This window comes from Sander vitreus, chromosome 22 (genome assembly GCF_031162955.1).
Source record: "Sander vitreus isolate 19-12246 chromosome 22, sanVit1, whole genome shotgun sequence".
In the NCBI taxonomy this organism is placed as follows: Eukaryota; Metazoa; Chordata; class Actinopteri; order Perciformes; family Percidae; genus Sander; species Sander vitreus.
In genome coordinates this window covers 3,037,072-3,057,410 of record NC_135876.1, presented here as the reverse complement: position 1 = coordinate 3,057,410, position 20,339 = coordinate 3,037,072, and the positions used below count along the sequence as shown (strand labels likewise).

General features: G+C 40.1%; 1 pseudogene; it reads left to right on the top strand.

Annotated features, from left to right (window-relative positions):
- Positions 1–375: 375 nt before the first annotated feature.
- LOC144537477 (uncharacterized) lies at positions 376–19,845 on the top strand (annotated as a pseudogene).
- The last annotated feature ends 494 nt before the right edge of the window (positions 19,846–20,339 follow it).

Below are 20,339 nucleotides of genomic sequence, written 5' to 3'. Positions count from 1 at the left end.
TTGTCCTCAATTGTGCAATTACACACACAACATTAGCGGTGCTCTTTCAAGCATTGGATGTAAAATCCTTGTAGGTGAACTTCACGATCCGGGGCACATCTCTCTGCATTTTCCAAATGTGAACATGTAGTAGGGAGCCCGCGAATCATGCACTACAGTTGCATCAATATCAATTCCTTTGTTACTAGAGTAGTGAAAGTAAGAGCGAGAATGCAGCGTTAAGTGAGTGACGTCAGTGAGTGTGTCAAGCACGGAGAGTGACCGGTAGCGGTGTCTGATTGAGAAGCGTATGTGTGGCTGTGAGGGAAAAAAGAGATCCCAAAGACGATGTAAAGTGAGTTAACAGTTAACAATAAACAAGAAGATTCTCAAGACATGGTGTCCTCATATTTTGTTAACACTGTCGATGAAGTAAAGAAGAACATCAGCCCTGGATGGAACGTCTCCCCAGCTGCTTCCCGGCCGGTCTTGGAGCTCGAAAAAGGAAAAGTGTAACTAATCTTATATCAAATTGTTATAACCTATTTAGTCAGAAACTTCATCCAACGTCTGAGTCATTCATTTTATGAATGCTCAAGTCCGATTTTATAAATCCTGTCCGAGTCCAAGTACAAGTCATCAGTCCGCGAGTCCAAGTCAATAGAGACTTGAGTCCGAGTCCAGGTTGTATCACTGGCTGACGCTCAATCACCCTGGCTGCTGTAAAGTCTTTTTCAGATATTTTTGTCACTTTCCATCTCACACTACAGAAAATAAACAAGACTTGGCTTGATTTCTTTTTTATGTTTGATCTTTACTTGATTACTCGGTACACAGGCTGGAGCAATAAGATAAGAGCAGGGAGACAACCAGAGCATATGAAATACCTTGTGGAGTAACACTCAAATGCAAGACCAAACACAAAAGTTAATGTCAAAAAGGGTTTACAGGCAGGGTTCGGTACACGGGAATTCAGTTCAAGAACAAGCATGGGTCAAGAAAAAGTAGTTATTGATTTTTGCATCAATTGATTTTTGCAGGTTTACTAAATGCAAATCATGAAGCTCCACATAAAGTATGTGTTGAGTCAGCAAAGATTGAGTCAATAATCAAATCATGTAGTAAGAACCAGCATTAGTCATATGCCCTAATTAGATATTCTTTCCAAGAAAATGGGAGAATGTATTGCATGCAAAGAGCAAAACTGACTGTCACAACTGACACTGTGGTAGAGAGAAAATATGTTCCTACATCGTTGCCATTCACTCTGGCTTGATTGGCCCCCAGCCGAACACCCACACCCACTTCCTCTCCTCCTTCCTTTCCATCTCCCCCCTCTCTCCCACTGCTGGACACTTTACAGCCAGCCATAAACAATAAGCAGAGAGCCTGTCATTGTGCCCACCAATGCAGCAGCAGCCGTCTTGGGGGGTCATCTAATTAATGCAGTGGATTATTGCCGGGTCCCTGGGCCAAGGCTGGGCACCGCTGTCTCTGAATAGGGTCATTATGGGAGGTAATGAACAGGGTGAGCAATGAGTTTTGGGTCTACTTGGCAAGGGGCTGCCTCAAATGTCAAAGCCACAATGTAATCATCACTTTGTTTGAGGCACTGGGGGTGCACTTTATTTGTTTTTGTAACTAGTAGTGTGGAAACTGCATAGATCGAGTCATGAATGGACACATCTGGAGGGACAAGGGTAGGGTGACCAGATTTCCCGGAACTAAAACCGGGACACTGTGCGCGTGACCGTAGTGCTCGTGCACGCACACGCTTTTTAACGTGAACATGTGCCAGACGCAGGTCAGACATAGACACAGACAGTGACTTCATTATTTTGATCGTATGCTCCTCATCTAATAATAACAGTGCTTTTTCCTGTAAAATTAACAAAATTGCAGCAACAGCCTTTTTCAGTTTAGTGTGAGATTTATGTTGAGATTTTTTCTAAAAACGATTTTTTGAAGTGTTATTTATTCCAATAACACCAAAAGAATTAAAATGATTGTGATGGTGAATTTTTATGCACCTATTTCTACTTTTTTTCTGAATCAATGTATGCTGCAAATATCTTTATGTAAAGAGAAACATAGATTACAATCCAAATATAAAAAACATAATGGAATATATTGCAGTAAGGCTCTCAGGCATTCTGTATTGCTTTCAACTATTTATTCTCCTGTAGATCAACTTCACTAATTATATCTGAGTCAGCAAACATTTACTCTTCCCTGCTGTTTTGCATCTTTTGTTGGGGAATTAACCTCCTTTAATGTGCATATGACAATTATTCACCTCAATGATACATTAATTCATTTTAATTTATTTATAAAGACCCTGGACTGTAATATTTCAGATGTTTGAGCAAGATTTCTGCTCATGTTCAAAACTTTGTGCACATTCAAAATACAGTATCTGTGTTCTCTGTGATTTGGAGGAGTCGTGATATTTTGAGAAAAATAAAGTTATAATAGGGTATTACAAGAATAAAGTCACTATATTTCAGAAAATAATCTACCTGCACCATAGCCTGCTGTGCATTACGTGATTGCTCTGCTGATACGGTAGATCTCAGACCGTCTGACAGACACAGAGCCCCATTTGGGTCTCTGAATGAGACACATAGTTTAGCCACGGAAGTGGAAAACTGAAACTACTGCAGAAATACACAGAGCACAAACGTAACACATCTGCCGCAGCATGTCCACAGCTGAGCGCGTCCATAAACCTGAAGCTGTCCTGCATTTTACAGCGAGAGTGGACACTAAGCGACGCACAGGTCTGCTTCAGAGCTCCGTGTGTCAAACTAAATCATTAGTATTGCCCTCCTAAACTTTGTAGTTGATGGCATCAATGTATTAGACTGATTTGGCTATGATTCCTCCAAAAACTTCACCTTTCACAGCTTTCCTCACTTAGAGACGGTTGCAAGGTGATTGCAACAAATACAGCATGGTCGGACCCCGCACGTAGCTGCCCGTTCTATTTGCCTCGGAAAATAAACTGGACAAAGTTACATTCAGGGCTACACTCAAAACATTTGGGGCTGAAACCCCAGCAAAATCAGCTCACGCCGCTCCTGGTGTAAACCGGGACATTTTAGCGTCCCGACAGGCTTTTTGTCGGGACTTGGGACACGCAATTCAAAATCGGGACTGTCCCGGTCAAACCGGGACGTCTGGTCACCCTAGACAAGGGAGGTTTGGCTACTGGTAGAATCCCTCCTCACTGACAATGCTAATGTTTAAAGGGGCCACTGTTGGTTCTGTCACCGTCCCACAGTGGCTGCCATGAGTTCTAAAGTACATAAAATGTACAGTTTTTGGACTTGAAGTATTTCACTCATAATGTATGCATATGTATTTTTTCTGCTGGATAAATTAATACATTAAACATAAATGAGACTTTTCAAATATGGACAGGAGGAACAGAACCGCAGAGTTCAGAATGGATTATTTCGTCTATATTTACAGTACCCATGCCTGCAGCTGCAGCAGCAGGACATATACATCTGTTTCCTGTTCACGGTCAGTTGCATTTTATGTGCGGCTCCTAACCTTTTCAAACATGATAATAAAGTTTACAATATAGAGACCAGTTCTGAGACCTCCAACCAAAATTAGATTGACTTCTATGTGTTAATTAGGAGGACTATTTGTCACTGTATGTTTAAAATATTGAATGTAAGGTCTGAAAGGGATTTTATTGTTGTATTGCTGTAAAGGCTACAGACAACAGAACCTTTTAATTCTTTTTTTAGTTTATCCCGCTCACATTTAATCGTCTGTGAGTGTGATACAATTTTCAACATTCCAATGTCAAATCTGGGAGCCACATGGGAAACAACTCTTGCCAACTACCCTACAGACATGGGTTTAAAACCAAATGGTGTTGACTCCAGCTTGTCAACCAGACAAACCCAAGTGACAGTGTTTGCAAGTGGGAATCCATGTTTTTGTCACCTCTCTAGTGACTCGCAACAAGGACTGCAATGCCAGGGACGTGGCTCTGCTCTGCTCTGAAACCCTCTACACGAGCTGACGTTTATGGTAAGCGTATTGTCTCACTTTCGGTGCTTCCGTGTCACAGACGCTAGTTTGCTGCTCCAGCAGAAACGTATTCAACTCTGCTTTATTAAATTTAGCGGCTAATTGCCTGGATTGCATTTAAACTACACTAGTTATACTCAAGCATTTATAGTTCTCTTCTGCCTTGCTGATCTCACAATTGTTAAAACGCTGTTAGCTACTTTAGCTTAGTCATTAGCAATGGCTAATTCCTCTCCCTCTCCTGCTCTCTCTTGCTCTGTGTGTCAAATGTTTAGCTATTCCTCTGCCTCCTTTAGTGATAAAGATACATGTAATAAATGTAGTTTATTCGCTGCTCTGGAGGCGAGGCTTAGTGAGGCACGGCCATGGAATCAAAATCGTATTCTTCCGTTGCTAGCCAGCTCCGTAGCTCCGTAGCTGGTGCGGACCAACATACTGCAGCTTCTGTTAGCAGTCCCCCGAAGATGACGTAGCATTAATAGCGACTATAGTAATAGCGACTATAGTAGTACTAGTACATAGTACTATGTAAGGAGGTTGGTTGGGGTAGTGGATGGGTCAAACACAGGACTTTCACCCGTTCTTTCCGTCCCGTTCTTCCCACGTGTCACAGAACCGTAAGCCCACCCACGACCTTTTCCTGAACCCAACCGTCCCGTTCTTCCCGCGTGTCACAGAACCGTAAACCCACCCATTTTCCTTAACTTAAGGGGCAGTGTTTATTTAATGGAATTCTTCCGTGGGCCCATCACGAAATTTTCGGCGATCCGTGTTCATTTCACGGAATTCTTCCGTGGGCCCATCACGGAATGTTTTGCGATTCCATGAAACTGGCACAGATTTTGAGTTAAGGGGCCGTGTTCATTTCACAGAATTCTGTGAGATCAGGTTAAAGGAAGCATAGCGCTAGCTCTAAACCGGGGAGCGCACATGGCGGCGGTTACTCTAAACCGGAGCCTATGGCTAACTACCAACATCTTCGCCTTTCTAACAGTTTCTTCCCACTCAGTGACACACCCGCTGAGCAGCCAACTCTGGTTATTGGGAGCTCTGTACTGCGGAACGTGAAGTTCCAGCTTCGTGTGCGTCCCTGGGGCCAGAGCGGGCGTTGTGGAGATCATACTTCACGTAGGTAGTAATGATACCCGATTACAAATCGGAAATCACTTAAATTAATAAGTCACTTTGTGCATATGCAAAGACAATGTCGGACTCAGTAGTTTTCTCTGGACCCCTGCCAAACCTGATCAGCGATGACATGTCATCCTTCTACGGCTGGTTGTCGGGGTGTTGCCCAGCTAATGATGTGGGCTACGTAGATTACTGGAGGGCATTCTTCGGAAAGCCTGGTATGATTAGGAGAGAGGGCATTCATCCCACTTTGGACGGAGCCACTCTCATATCAAGAAATCCATTATCGGTTTCTTTGGAGCATTCACCCAATCATAGTCCCATAACCACGGTGTCTGTCCCCCCGACTCAGATCAGTTAAATCAAAGGTAAACAAAAGAGGAGCTATACTTAAGAACCTAATTGGAATTAAAACCATCACTGCAATGATAGAACAGAATAGGAAAATTAGATGTGGAATACATAGGCTATATTAGATATTCTAAAGCAGTACTAGTAAACAATTTGATATCAGATAATCAAATTGATCTATTCTGTCATCCAAAACATGGCTGTGCCGTGAAGAATATGTTAGTCTAAATGAAGCCACTCCTCCCAGTCATATTAACACTCATATTCATCGGGGCTCTGGCCAAGGAGGGGGGTGTTGCAGCCATATTTGACTCAAGTCTGTTAATCCTAGACCTAAACCAAATTATAACTCGTTTGAAAGCCTTGTTCTTAATCTTCTACATCCAACATGGAAAACTTTACAGCCAATTATATTCGTTGTTATTTACCGAGCTCCAGAGGCCTGTACTACGAATCAAGAACAACATGCCTTGGATTTATTTCAGTTACCCGGCTTTACCTAACCTAACAACCGTGGTCCCGCATAAGCTGTGTCACGACGGTGGTAAACTAAACTAAATCAGTCAACCCAGGATTTCCCAATCCAGCGGCGCAAAATTCGCGTTCACATTAAAGAGGCGGTGTTTGCACAGCACGACCAATCGCAAACATCTACCAGAGCTGCATATTTTACATAAGGAGAGCAAACTATAATTCTACATAAATATGAAGAACACAGACACGGTTTAACACGCAAAACGCAATACAGTCGCTACAGCTGCTTCCTGAAACAGGAAGGAAAGCTGGCAAAAAATAGCTGATGCTGTAAATGCATAAATCACAACACTTATTAATATCACTTCCCCATCAGTCAGGCACAAGATCTGACCATAATTACACTTGTGCTTTCCATAAACTGCCGTTGCTTTAGCCTATTATTTCAGTTGCAACCCTGGCAGTGGAAGTGATCGTGAGAGTAAATAAAAAATATAAAAACATAATTTAAACCTCTCTCTCTCATTCTCCGCGCACGGAGATCCGCCTGATCTTCTAACAACGGTGACGCCGTTATCAATCGAGCATTGATTGGTCAGTAGGCGGTGCTTTTACACCAGTTGATCTCTAATCTCCAACTTAACCTGCTCCCGAGCAGGTTAGGTGTTCAGCATAAGTTACCACGGCGATTGAACCCGGTAGCAAGTGATCCACCGTCGTGGTACAGAAAACCCTGGATTGAACCTGAAGTTACTTCGTTAACGCCAAATCTTGCTTCGTGGTACAGCCTTCATGTCCGTATTCTGAATTTGTATCTGAATTCTCTGAGTTTTTATCAAGTCTAGTCCTTAGAACAGACTAAATAATTATTGTAGGTGATTTTAATATCCATGTGGACGTTGACAACGATAGCCTTAGTATTGCTTTCAACTCACTACTAGATTCAATTGGTTTCAGTCAGTGTGCATAAGGCCATTCACTGTTTTAACCACACCCTCCACCTTGTGTTGGCATATGGCATCAAAATTGAAGATTTAATAGTATTTCCCCAGAATTCTTTATTATCAGACCATTCTTTAATAACTTTCGAATTTTTACTACCCGACTTTATGAAATTAGATAAAAGCTTCTACACTAGATGCTTATCTGACAGTGTTATAGCTAAATGTAAGGAAGATATTCCAGCAGCATTTAATTCAATGCCATGCCGTAATATAACTCTTATGTTAGCATTAGTCCCTCCCAAATTGATACGGTCTCGTTACGGACGACTTTAGACTCTGTTGCTCCTCTCAAAAAGAAGATGATGAAGCAAAGGAAACTAGCACCTTGGTATAACGCCCAAACTTGCAAATTAAAACAAACTTCGCGAAAACCTGAAAGTAAGTACCAATCTGGAAGAATCTCATTAAGACTGGCAAGACAGTCTGAAAACATATAGGAAGGCCCTCAGAAATGCCAGATCAGACTATTACGCAACACTAATAGAAGAAAATAAGAACAACCCAAGGTTTAGGTCTCAACTAGAGACCTCTATCTAATCTTCCCTTTCTCTCCAAGATCCTTGAGAAGGCAGTCGCTACTCAGTTATGTGACTTTCTACATAGCAATAGTTTATTTGAGGATTTAGAATTTAGAATGCATTCGACTGTCCGAAGGTTAGCAGCCATATCCTTATTTGTCGGATTCATTGAGTCAAGATTAAAAGACATGCAAAAGACAAAGAAAATTCAAAAGAGTTCAGGAGGCAGGTTAATGCAGACAGAAGGAGGCTATGTTGGCAGGCTTTTTTTCCCGCCTTTGAGTGTTTGAAAGGTACTCACATTTTTAACTTTAGATAGCACACATCGAAAGAGCTTCGTACAATAGCTCAAAGATAAACATTTCAATTGATTGTGAAGTGATTAAAGACACATGTGCTAATGTCTGGCCACATATTACTGAGTTTGTTGATATGGTAAATCCCTGAAGAATTCAGAATGTCAGGGTTTTCCTACAGAAGACACAACTGTGTAACTAGATGCAAAATTCATGCAGAAGCAACTCAGCTTGAAATGTTCATAATTAACACATGGTATGTCACCATATGTGCATGAATAATAAACAAACCCTAATTACATCACAACTGTCAGAAAATCAAGAAATGTCATGAAACAGTAGACAGCTTTACATTATGAATCAGCTGTTAATCAGCTGGTATGGCTTTTTTTTTGACGTGAGATCTGTTTTTGAGTTATTTTGAATGCTTGTTTGGCAGCAGCCGCATGACTCCTCAAAGTTATGTGTCTTCTGTTTTGGGGGACCGCCCTGGGTGCTCAAAGGACTCTGCTTAAACTGCAGGGCACATTGCCTTGTTGCTGAAATGTGCTATATACTTGTCTTGCTTCTCCTTCCTGTCACTCTAGCCAATAGGAGCTAGCTATCATTGGTAACATTCACTCTTGACTTTGCTGCTGAGTTATAATCAAGCTCACAAGCCAGGTTTAGTTATTGTGTCTGTGACTGTGTTTATTTACTGCAGTAAAAAAAAAAATAGTTGGTCAATTCATAATAACTTTAGCACTGTTGTTGCTCTAAATAACGAGCTAATTCGGTAACAGTTGTTGCGCTTGCTCGCTTAAGAGAGGCAGGGGACGTGTGATGGGCTGAAACGTGAGAGGGCAGTGACAACATCACTATAAAAATGACATGAAATGAAATGAGAAAAAGGTGACACAAAATACAAGTGTCACTTGGAGAAATGCCATGATAAAATTAAAACAAAACAGGCAGATAGAAATATGTAGAATGTGTTGATTTATTTATATATAGAATAGAGAATGACAGAAAGTAATGTATTTACCTCTGGCTCCTGTGTCCCATTTGAGTTCTGTCATGCTCTTATTTGCCTGAAATCAGTCATTCTGAAGGACTTTTGACAAAATGTCTGCATGCTATGGACATTATATTCTTAGTTCATTCAATTGTGGGGAATTATTAAGTGTCTAAATTTGACACTTACATTTAAGGTCAGTGTTTCTGACCAAAAAACATGGACATGACTGAGCTCTAACAAACATGCACAAATGCATTTATTTCCTTCTATTTGCAAAGCTAGTATAAAAATAAGTAATAAATAATTAGAAAAATTACATGTTTTCTGTGTAGCAGTTTTCTTAACTGAGACGTTACTATGGAAAATTCTTGGTGCATTACCTGCTCAACTTTCAATTATAATGGAATAGTGTGCCACCTTCTGATAAAGTCTGTATAATGGAATGCTCAAGTGAGTGAATGTTTGAAATGAATTATGAATCCCTAAAAACATTGCTCCATAGCACTACTAGTGGCCAAAAGTACGGTGGCCTTTAGAGCTCAATGCAGTGCAACTTAAAGTGATGGTTCAGAGTAATTTCACCCTAGGCTGCTTTGCACCGTGACCTTGAGCCAAACAACCCCCCCCCCCCCCATAAGCTTTTTTCCCTTGTTATAACGTTGGTCGAGTTAGCGTTATCAGCTGGTTAGCTTAGTGCAGGCACTAATGGATCCACGTTTGTATCTCGTAAATTACCCCACTAATAATGCCCGGAATGATACCAAACTTCTAAAGTAGTACAAATCATTTCTGTACTTATAAAATGAGGCATTAGAAAGTTTGTAACTACACCAGAAGTATGTAGTAGTAGTATGTAAGTAGTGCACGACAGCGGCGTTAGCACGATAGCGTGGTAGCAGCCGAGAGGAGTATCCATCAGTTATTTAAATATACTTCTGGTGTAGTTACAAACTTTCTAATGCCTTTAAGTACAGAAACTATTCAAAGATATTAATTATTTTTGCATTAAAATGTCCTCAACAAATATACCTATGTTATATACTGTATATTATTTAGTTGTGTACTTAAATTATCCCAAAATGTTTCCAACAATGGTTAAAACCAGAGAAATCTTAAAAAAAAGACATGAACCCTGTTGTGTGGTCGCCTGACGATGGCGTCATACTAACCCCTGTAGTTGCTCTAACTTCCGGCAAAACACAGAAAACGCCCAGCAACACCAGATGATACGTAAGAACAGTAATTCCCAAACTTTTTTGCAGGACCCCCCTATTGTAGATACAAATATTTTCAAGCCGTCAGCTGTATAGGTATTCAACTGATCTAATACTGAGTTAGCCGGCTAGAGGACCCCAGCCCGTCTGCCTTATTCCCCCCCATTAAGAGACTTTGCCGGGGTGAGTGCGGACAAAAGCCCTGAGTGTGAGTGACAGAAACTACCCACCATAGCTTTAAAATGACATGACATTAACCCGTCCGTGAACGAATACATTTTCATCGGCAATGGTGGTTGTTTAACAATGAAGACAACAACTCCCATGATCCCACACAACTTCACGACGTAAAAAAAGTCTGTGTTTTGATTGAGAGACCCCTATGTAGACCCCTATATTGCAAGATATCTTGTCCTGGCTGTAGATAAACTTGACCCTGTTCATGTACGTTTTTCTATCTATCTATCTATTATATTAATTAATAAAAAATAAAAAAAAACTATCAAAACGTACATGGTCCGACCTTTTGCTTGTTTGTATTTTAGTTACACAAGAAATGAAACATATTGTCTCGTTACAGTCTTAGTTACTCAGGTAAATGCTCCAGTAGAGTATGTGAAAGTGGCAGCTGATGCTTACCTTTGAACCATTGTGTTGTACAGTAGTGTGCGTTTTTCTGTCAGGGAACCTCCCAGTCAGTTGGCCTGCTGTAGCCAGGGGAGTGGCTCTCATAAAATGCAGATTGCCAGATTGTGGATGACTGTCTCATGCTGAGATGAGATGACACATTATGTAAACGATGTCTCCTATTTCACTCTGGTTGGTGTGACACGGAGGTTAACATGGCTAACAAGGCAGAGTGACATCCAAGATATCATATTTACCAGTGAGAAATGAGTTTCCTTCTCTTCCATCACTGGACCTTGACAGTATTGTGGTGTGTGTGTGTGTGTGTGTGTGTGTGTGTGTGTGTGTGTGTGTGTGTGTGTATGCTGATAGTCCTGAAATTTAGTAAAAATTGACTTTCACTGCTAGTGAGTTTTTGTATTCTCCCGAGACAGTATCAGGGTTTTTTACAGACTTTGTGTCAGAAACAAGACTGATATCGATATGAACATGAACATCCGGTTTTCTTAAAGCTTGCTTAAAAGCACTGTATGTGTACTGTATGGATCATACATAAGCTTTACATAAAGTACCATACACACCCTCTTGCCAGTCAGAATGTTGATGATTCTGCACAAACCTAGATGTTTTTTAACATTTAATGTGGATATTTTATGAAAGCTGGCCTGTGACATATGTCTGTCATGTTGGCATTTTCAGCATTGTTAAAAGTAAAAAAAAAAAAAAAGTCTTGAATATGGCATCCTTAGCGAATGAGGCAGTCTTACCATATAAGAATTAAATTACATGAGAATCACTGAATTAGTTTCTCTTCTTTTCTCATTCTCTGACTCACACATATGTAACTGGTGACAATCTCGCATTTGCGGGGTGACTAATGAAAGAACAGTTGGATTTTTCATTTTTCATATGACCTTCATTGTGCATTATACACTTCACAGACTTAAAATACATTCTATAAGGACTCTGTTTAAGGACTCTCATATGGGTAGAAAACTATGCATCCCATACATACAATTTAATGGCAGGGACAACTGGATATACTCTCATTTCATTTATCTAAAATGCATTTTTTTATGCTTTATATGTCTACACTTTCACCAACGTTAGGTTGGAGACATAATTTAGCTGTTGGGCCATAAACCAAAACATTACACCACCCAAACTAGCAGTCAGTCTGACAGACGATTGCTGTTCATAACACTTCATTTGGTTTATCAAAGATGCTAGCACAGTACAGACAAAGAGCACATCCAAAATATTAGTCAGGTCGGACCACTGTGTTTAACTATATATCTTTAAACGTTACAGTTATGGTTGAAACTGACAACAGAAAAAAAACAAGTTTCACAAATCTCCGCAATTCTAAACAACTGCCATTTGTCTACCCGGAAGTGATTTTTTTGTTAGCGAGACGTCACAGTGATTCTGTCTTTACAATGTATCTTGTCTGTTTCCGTTACAGCCAAGTGAACAAGTGACAGCATCTGCTAGCATAGCATAGCTTAGCTTAGCGTAACTGTCCAACGAATAATCACCCATATAATTCCAATTTGGCATATAGAAACAAAATCAACAATAACCATCAACAGTCATACCCCTTAGGATTTTAGCAAATGTGCTCAAATCAGAAAAATAAATGCCCAAATCCCCTGGGGATTTACCCTAGCATAATGACGGCTGTTTCCGCTACAGTGCCCTCATTTACGGTAGTAACTTAATATAGCACAATTTACACACATGAATCAGTTGGTTGGCTGGTCTTCATTTACTCAATCATTAATTTAAGCCTAGATATTCGGCCAACTGATATTTTAGTCTGGACCAAAGTGGTGGACCGACTGAACGACCAACCAGCTGACATTGCGGGAATTACTGGAATTGTTGGGTCTTTGTAAATTATAGAGTGTGGTCTAGACCTACTCTATCTGTAAAGTGTCTTGAGATAACTCTTGTTATGATTTGATACTATAAATAAAATTGAATTGAATTGCCCTCCAGAGAGCCATGCAATTAGCATGGCTAAAAATGGTCTACTTACTGTACACATTTAGCTGACAAAGCAATACAGTCATAAAAATGAGGAAATTAAATACTAAAAAAAGAATTAAAGTGAATGGCGAGGACTTGTGCAAGCTCCGGCAATGGCTCTGGTCAGAATGATCCTACAGTGTGACTTTTATTATTTACTTTTAGCTGTTTCTTACTTCAGCATAGACCGGTGAACAGTGAATGTCAATGTGATAAGGAAATATCAGTTAGAAAATACATTCTAAAAAGTAACAAATTGATGAAATGATCTGACATTCCCAAAACATGACATTTGCAAAAAACCTTTAAAATTCCCTGTCTGGAATACACCTTGCAAAATTGCAGGACATTACAGAAAATCAATGACCAGCAGGAATCCTACTGAATGTTTGATCACACATGAACCATGAACAAATTAGCAGCAGCTGCCCAGTTCAGCCAATCTGTAACACTGATTTAAGAAGCTTCACTGGAGCCATTATGGGTGCAGAAATTAAAGCGGCTGTAATTGAAATTTTTACTATTACAATGTATCAAGTGACAATGTGAATGTGAATGTTACGTTCCACATTCCGTTCTGTAAGAACTCTGAAGAAAGCCTCTCTCATCTGTTTTATTTTTAGCCTAAACTGCAACACTGTTTTCCTATCTGTGAACCAGAGGTGTGGACTCAAGTCACATGACTTGGACTCGAGTCAGAGCTCTGTGAGCTTCTCTCTGCTTTCGCCAACAAGCTCCACCGTTGCTGTAGTTACCTTATGCGCGATAGCTGTTGAACTTTTGAACTCCAGCCGGCCACTCTGCAGGCTGAGCTGTGGAGTGGTGTCAAGTTACAGCTTGTTGCTGCAGTCATTACTATGGAAATAACCACGGAAAATAGTTTTTTGGGGGGGAAAATACGTTTTGGAATATTGGCTTGTATGAGTTCGGCAATCGACTAGTGTGGACTTCACCAGAAACCAGGAAACAAACAGAGGTATGGATTAACACAACTTTTATGCATTTCTGTCACAGCTACTGCAGTCATATTCGCTGTGTTCCCTCGGTAGGAATAACTGCACATGGGTAGGCACTTGTAATGACATTTCAAACATGTTTAGAGGCTAAAAACAACTTTAAAACTTGCCCTGTTTAAGCCTGTTGGCTGCTAACTCTAGCAGGAGGATAACACGGTGTAGGCAGCACCGATGGTTTTCGTTTTTCTCGCTACTGACAGCACTCCAAATTTACAAAAAAATTTAGTTTTTAAGATTTTGCATTTTCAGCCTTTATTTTGATAAAACAGCTGAAGACATGAAAGGGGGTAATGCCATTCAGCTAAGGGCCGCAGGTTGGGGTCAAACCCAGGCCCGCTGCGTTGAGGAGTAAACCTCTATACATGGGCGCCCGTTCTACCAACTGAGCTATCCGGGCGCTCAACAGAATGTTTTTTAAAACGTGCTTTAAAAATAAATTGATTTCCGTTCATTTCCTAATTCAATTAACACTATTAATTCCCAGCAAGTCGATACTTCATGAACATAAAGATTTCCCAGATCCACTCTATCCAAGATTAACCGGACCGCAGAGAGAAGCATGAAGAAGTGAAGTTATGTCGCTGAGTGCCAGTTTGAAATGATCATAGACAGTAAAAGAAATGGACATGGATTGGGGACTTTGACGGAGACCAGTGAAGTATATTAGAGGCACTTTTCCGGTGATGGCTGAGCGTACTGTTCAGCTGCTGCACAGCCTCAAACTGAGCTTGACGACGTAGATGTGACGTGAGCAACCTGTCTGAAAGTTGTCATTCCCAATCTTGCAGAGACTGAGAGTGTGAGTAGGAGCTGTCAATGAGCGTAGGAGCAGAAGCAACTTTTGGTAAGAATTCTGATTAATTATTTTGTCATTTTGCATAGTATTTATTTATTTTGAAATATAACGCCAGTACGCCATATTAAGTTGCATTAAGTGCATAATATTAAGAACTTATGTAAAACGATATTCAAGAACTTGTGATATGAATTCATACCCAATAGGTATATGTAAGGAGATAACATAGGCACAGGCTAATTATTGCTAACTAGACAGACTAGACTACTTCATTATTTAACAACATATACTTTTCTTAAAATATCCTAGTTGTTCGTGGATAAATGTTACTTCATATGAATTCACTTGCCACATACTGATGTATTTCCTGCTGAAATATTTTGTTCCAATGCTTTCATGGACTCTCTATGGGCTTCTCCCTTGACTGTATGCTTCCACGTCTCCCATCCCCCCCGATTGCCTGCGAGCTTCTCCTGACTATGCGGTAATTTCTCTACTGTGCGATAGAAAGTCTCGCGGTCATGACACAATCATGAGCCTATTTTTTACAAAAACGTCTGCTACGGGACCATAACGTGAGATACAAGGTAATGGAGCCTTTTATACATTGTCGTGTTTCTTTAGAAACACGACAATGTAATATGTAATCTAAATGTAATCTAAATCATCAGAGGCGCCATGTCGGCAAAGTGTTGTGGGTTCCCTCCCTGACTCGTACTTAACTCTAAGTAACATTGTGCAACCTTGTGGGTGAATGAAATGAATCTGTTAGCACTCTGTTGTTTAGATTCGGTGAATATTGCATTACGACTTGTTTAGGACTCGAAACACAAAGTTTAGGACTTTGGACTTGACTCGGTACTTGCCTGTCTTGACTTGGGACTTCGTTGCAAAGACTTGAGACTTACTTGCAAAACAGTGACTTGGTCCCACCTCTGCTGTGAACCAACCTCGAGACAATCCCTCTGTCCGTTCTGACTCTTTTTCATATCCTACACGTCATCTAAATGAATGCAGTAGGGGTGACCCCAAATATTCAATGCTTCGATCGAAGGAGCCTGATTCCGCGAATCTCACAGTCGAATCTTCGCAGAGGTGGATCATGCCATTTTGGCTATATGGGGGTGCTCAATGCCTGAGCTACCTGTTTTTTTCCCCCAATAAGTCAATATACAGTTTATTGTGATATAAATATCAACATATAATGCTGTGAATACAAATTTTGAAATAAATGAACTTTTAAATAAATCTTTGTGTGTGTGGGTGAATAAATCCAACAGTTCCATGACAGATTTAGGTTTCACTTTCCATGATATGTGTGTTGGAGGAGCATCTTGACAGCAGGGATTTAAATCTTCAACTGAAAATGTCTGGGAAAAGAAAATCTAAAGTGTGGGTGCACTTTGAAATAGTAAAAGATGATTTCAAAAAAGTAAAATGCAAGTTGTGTTGTCCACATGAGTATCCTCAATTTTTACTGCGTACCGCCACCTCCTGTGTAGTACACACCCCTAAAAAAGAAAAAACCTGTGTAAATGCATCTCTCACATAACAGCTTAATGCTGAGAAACCAGAGCTGAAAATGTGCCTATTAACATTGATAATTGTAGTGGATGAACATATTAATGTAACCCTGATCGCTGGAATGGCCACTGTGCCGGGGTCAGCCCTATGTTCCCACAGCCCTATGCTCCCATATTTCTAAGATTATTTTTTTTCACTGAAAATTAGGCCCTATGTTCCCACATCTCTAAGATTTTTCTTAAAATTAGGCCCTATATTAGGATTAGGGTTAGGGTTACATTCCATCTGTAGTCCATTGCTACTGGATAATAGGTTGGGTGTAATTGGCTACCAAATTGGGAGAAAGGGGGATAAAATCTGATACATATTTATGAAAAAGGAAATGTGGGACCATAGGGCCTAATTTTGGAAAAAAAAATCATAGAAATGTGGGAACTGTGGGAACATAGGGCCTAATTTTGGAAAAAATCTTAGAAATGTGGGAACATAGGGCTGTGGGAACATAGGCACGCTCCCACAGCGCCACAGCCAGATTCACGAGCACAGCCGTGATCCAATGCACAGCCCACGGCACTTCAATTACATTTTATTTATAGTATCACATCATAACAAGATGCTTTCAGAAGCAACTCACAGAGGTCAAGCCAGTAGATGATAGGATTCAAACCACAAAACAATCGTGATCGGATTGTTTGTCTGTTGTAGCTATGTTTGTAGTCGCAGGCCCTTACCGTGTAGTTGGACTAAAAATGTAAAGTTCAAGCGACGAGAAAGTATAAGTATTAGGCAATAGGTATATGTATTATTTTCAGGTGTTGTTTGAGGCAACAAACTAAAGGAGTTTTCACAGACTGAACTGCTAAAGAATGCTTGTTAATTCCTCTTGAGTTCATGCAAATGTGTACTGCAGTCCAAAGAAAGTCCAAAAAATTGATATGCCAACAGATATCAAAAGTAACAATGTGTATGCTAAACAGCTCCAATATTTCCCAGACAATGTCGCTCCTGTCAAAGTGACCCCATTTACACCTGCTGTTGAAATGCATCTGTATCTGGACAGCTTATCTTGCATGTTAATAAATGCAATGGAATAGGGCTGAATATACCAGAGTCAGCCAAGTGGAAATGCCGTGAGTAGTGTCTATAATGTCTGTACATTTGTTTAAGCAGGCCTATGGTAAGTTCAATTCTGAAGTACTGGTACTTGAATATTACAGTGCAGTGGGACACTACTTTTATTCCACTTCATTTCATTTATCTAACAGCTGTAGTGAGAAGTTACTTCACAAAACATTGGTTTACATGCAAACTCTGCTATGACATTTCATGTTGTGTTGGAGTATTGGCAACATTTTTTGATGCACAGTGGTGGAATGTAGCTACCACTGTACATTTACTCAAGTATTGTACTTAAGTACAAATTTGAGGTACTTTTACTTTACTTGAATCTTTTCTTTTCATGCCACTTTTTTTTACTTCTACTCCACTACATTTCAGACGTAAATATTGTACTTTTTACTCCACTCCATTAATCTGACAGCTTTAGTTCCAAGTTACTTTGCAAATTAAGGTGTTTGCACACAAAACACATGTAGTTAATAAATAGTAGTTTATTATAAATGAAACTACCCAACAATATACAGGCCTACAAGTATGATTTGTGATTAAATGATTAGACCATTAAACACTTACTTGATTGACAGAACTGTTTTGATCGTTTCCAGTTTCGAAAATGTGAGGATTTTTCAGCATTGAGTACTTTTACTTAAGTAACATTTTCAATGCAGGACTGTTACTTGTCACAGAGTATTTTTACAGTGTGGTATTAGTACTTTCACTTAAGTAAAGGATCTGAATACTTCTTCCACTGCTGATAATGCAGTTACACCACCTACTACATTTCAAATATAAAATAAGGGGTTTTCAACCTCAGAGGTGGCACCACATGTTGTAACCTGATATGTAGACAAGGTCACAGGATATTTCTTAGATATTGATATTTCTCAGTTGAGTAGGATAGGATCGTATTATTAGACTGAAGATCAATTTCCCTCTCTTTTTTTCTGGTTTAAAATGAATGGGGCTTAATAATTAACTCAGAGAACCAGGTGTATTAAGTGCTTACGCATAGCAGCGTTGACATATTGACTTACACTTATCATTCCAAGTGTCTCGTATCCGGATAAAATCCAGCTGACATTTAAAACACTTCAATTAATACATCCAAAGGTGGTTTCGGCAATCGGATATCAATCACAAATGATTCTCGATTGCATTTACACTTAGCTTTTTTGATATCAGTTAGCTTTAACGCAAAAGCTACTTGATGAATGGCGTTGGACTGGTAGCATGTGGGCCCTGTATTATAAATAAGTATATATCTAGTGTAATGGGAAAATTACATTTACATATGATCTTTTATATTCTTTAATGTTTGATGTTAAAAGTATCATATGTAGTAACCATTTGGGTCTGAAGGCTCCTGTTCAGCCTTCTTTGTTTAGCCGATAAAGGTTGAAGTCAATCGTAAACAATCTAAACTATGTCTCTGTGTCTCTAAAACAATCTTTCCTGTCTCCTTTGCATTTGAGATAAACAGGTGCTTTGGCCTCGCTGGTAAAACGGGAGCAGAGGCAAGGAGCTAAAGAGATTCCAAACTGTTTATGGCATTTTTGTTAACTGTTCAGTCTGGCTAAGAATGTAAGAGGAGGGGTTGTTCTAACTGATTTTTGGTATATAAGACGTGTTGTACTTCATTCTCGTTGAACACGTTTTCCACACTGAACTGATGTACTTTGTGTAACCGTTTGTTCCTGTATCTGCAGATACATATTAAATACTCAAAAGACTAAACTTTTCATCGTCATTATTTGTTTAAATCATTAACTTTGAACATTTCTACTCCTGCTGCTGAAGTAACTTCCACCACAGTCTGGCGTTGTCTTGGCAGGATCGGATGAAAACAGGGAGAGACTCCGTGGGTTCTGAGGTCCTGAAAACCGGGGGGGGGTCATCGACCACCTGCCTCTAACCTGACAAAAAGGCATTTTCAGAGAGACGGAGGATCAGGACCGTGGAGGACTCTTGACTGTTTTCACTCCGATTCAAACGAACAGGAAGCCATTTCAAAGCAGCAGGGTAAGCTCAAAATTAAATGAATTATAATTGAACCGAGAATTCAATATTATGAATAAACTTTCCAAAAATGAAGAGATAATAATTTATTGAAATACTTTTGTTAAGATAAATTACTGACGTTGGGAAGTGAGTAAGGTAATATATGTCTTTTTTGGGGGCCCTGGGTTTTTTCAGTACAATAATTGGGTTTTATGATTATATTCTGGTGAACATTTTCTTGCAGACAAAACGGGCATATTTCCTCTCAGCTCCTACAATACACGGTGACAAATAGATTATAGCAACCTATTAAAAATCCAGTCGTCGTACTGGTATAAGAGGCTGTGTGGAGTCTCCGGTTGTTTGTCCACAGTAAACGTGAATACTGTTACTGATGCATTTTTTTTCCTCCCCTCTATCCGAGTTTGAGGACAGCGGTTACACATCTCGAAGCTCCTCCACCTTACCCTTCCCCACCCGCAGAAGAGAAAGAAAAAGAAGAGGATAAGCCCGCTGTGTCCTTCCAGACCCAGACCAACCATCTGCCCCGATTCAAAGACTCTGAGGTACGTTCCTCTACGATCGAGGAATCAGACTTTAAGAACGCATTCTTGAGTGATCTACTTCCAGAGTTTTGAGATGGCCCGGCAGAGAAACAGGAGGGTTCAGAGGTCGTGGAGGAAGCAGCAGCGGCAGAAGAAGGGGAAGAAGCTGTGGTAACACTCCAGCTGTGGAGCGTGACACACGCTTCAACTGCGGAGAGAAGGGACACTGGTCACACAGCTGTCCTCATCCCAGACGTGACGTGCGACAGTCTGTCTACAAACGACCCTCAGCGGGATGCAGATCGATGGGACGTGGGGGAAAGAGAGGGGTGGAGGTACGGACAGATTGGAAACCGCGTCCGCAATCAAATAGGAGGGTAACACAAATAGCATACACATGCTTGCAATGTAGAAATGCTTTCTCGCACGCGACAGACACCTTCCTCACACGATAGATAGATACAGCATCTATAACTACAAACAATTCATAGAACGCATGCCAACTTATTTTATGTACTTCTCTAATGTGTATAAAAAGCTGCCTACTGCAGTGTTGATTATACAGTAGTTTTGAAGAATTTTTTTTTTTTCTACAGTCAGATCCTGAAGATCCTGAAACAGAGAGGCAGAAACTTCATTTTTGCTTTCGCCAGTGTGTCCTGTAAAATT